The sequence below is a fragment of the Otolemur garnettii genome, unplaced genomic scaffold, assembly GCF_000181295.1.
Source record: "Otolemur garnettii isolate 467f Iridium unplaced genomic scaffold, OtoGar3 scaffold00030, whole genome shotgun sequence".
Taxonomy (NCBI): domain Eukaryota; kingdom Metazoa; phylum Chordata; class Mammalia; order Primates; family Galagidae; genus Otolemur; species Otolemur garnettii.
In genome coordinates this window covers 9,191,725-9,193,672 of record NW_003852425.1, presented here as the reverse complement: position 1 = coordinate 9,193,672, position 1,948 = coordinate 9,191,725, and the positions used below count along the sequence as shown (strand labels likewise).

Here is a 1,948-nt window from a genome sequence, read left to right as displayed (position 1 = left end):
TCCCTAGTGTGACATTTACACCATAGTTTAAATGTATTTTGATGATTTTCCTAGAGAAACTAAGCGTGAAGGGTGAGAGGAATGGAGGGGAACGTGGCAGCCTGCCTTGCAGAGATGGGAGAAGTGTCCAGAGAAAAGTCTCCGTTGGAGAAGCCTCTGAGCCAGCACTTTCTTCTCCCAGGTCCCACTGTCTACATCTAGAGTCCCCACCCCAACCTCTCTGCCCCTGTGCTGCCTTCTACTATCCCCGATGGCAGACAGCTTTCTCTTTTTGAGTTTAGACAATCCATTTTGTATTTATTGCTTAAAACTCTTTCAATTTTAAAATGTTTAAATGACAAACACAAATTGTACATATCCACAGTGTACAATTTGATGATTTGATGCATGTTCAAGGTCTGACAATTAGGTTCACAAACTCATTCTAGAAAAAGTGCTAAACACTTCATTGCTGAATATCGCTATGGTTATCTTTGAAGTACTCCTCTGGGGAAGATGTGCACTGACACCAGTGCCTCGTCTACACCTCAAGCAATTTTGGAACTCTTTTTCTGGAATGGCCATCAGAGCTATCATTGTATTATTCTTGATGTTCCGAATGTCCTCAAAATGTCTTCCTTTCAGTTTTTCCTTTATCTTTGGGTAAGTTAAGAACACTTGATATCTGCTTTCTTATCAAACTTTGAATAGACAATAAGGAATTACTGAGTCGCGGGTCGTGGTGCAGACATGGCCAAGTCCAAGAACCACACCACACACAACCAGTCCCGAAAGTGACACAGAAATGGCATCAAGAAACCCCGATCACAAAGATATGAATCTCTTAAGGGGGTAGATCCCAAGTTCCTGAGGAACATGCGCTTTGCCAAGAAGCACAACAAGAAGGGCCTGAAGAAGATGCAGACCAACAATGCCAAGGCTGCGAGTGCACGTGCTGAAGCTATCAAGGCCCTTGTAAAGTCCAAGGAGGTTAAGACCAAGATTCCAAAGGGTGCCAGCCGTAAACTCAGTGGACTTGCCTACATTGCCCACCCCAAGCTTGGGAAGCGTGCTTGTGCATGCATTGCCAAGGGTCTCAGGCTCTGCCGGCCAAAGGCCAAGGCCAAGGCCAAGGCTCAAAGGAAGGCCCAATCTGCTGCTTCATCTGCAGCTCCAGCTTCAGTTCCAGCTCAGGCTCCCAAAGGTGCCCAGGCCCTCACGAAGGCTCCAGAGTAGAGGCATCTGTCTGCCATGAGGACAAAAGGACTGGTGTGACCTCTAGGCTGCTGTCTGTATGGGGCTGGGGTCCTCCTGTGCTATTTGTACAAACAAACCTGAGGCAGGAAAAAAAAAAAAAAAGGAATTACTAACTATAGCCTTCATGTTGTATGTTAGATTCCCCGATCTTATACATTTTGTAACTGAAAGTTTGTGCTTCTTGATCAACATCTCCTTATTTTCCCACACTCCAGGCTCTGACAATTTCCCTTCTGCTTTCTTCTTCTATGAGTTTGATTTTTTATCGATTCCAAATATAAGTGAGAGCAGATAGTATTTGTAATTCTTTTTTATGTATTAAGAGACAGAGTCTTGCCACGTTGCCCAAGCTAGACTTGAACTCCTGGGCTCAAGCAATCCTCCTGCCTCAGCCTCCTGAACAGCTGGGACTATAGGCCTGCCTCCTGCTCAGCCTAGCATTTATCTTTCTATGTCTCTTTATTTCACTTAGAATAATGTCTTCCAAGTTTGTTTATGTTATTCAAAATGGCAGGTTTTTCTTCTTTTCTTTGGATAAGTAATATATCATTGTCTCTCTGTGTGAATGTGTGTATGTATATAGTTGGCCCTTGAGCAACTTGGGTTTTAACTGCATGGGTCCACTTATTTGGGGGTTTCTTCTGCCTCTGCTCCCCTTAAGACCAAGACCTTTTCTTCCTCCTCCTCAGCCTACTCAACATGAAGATAATAA

The 1,948-nt window shown here is 44.1% G+C and overlaps 1 pseudogene; it reads left to right on the top strand.

Annotated features, from left to right (window-relative positions):
- The first annotated feature begins 714 nt into the window (after positions 1 to 714).
- LOC100953137 lies at positions 715 to 1,318 on the top strand (annotated as a pseudogene).
- Positions 1,319 to 1,948: the final 630 nt, after the last annotated feature.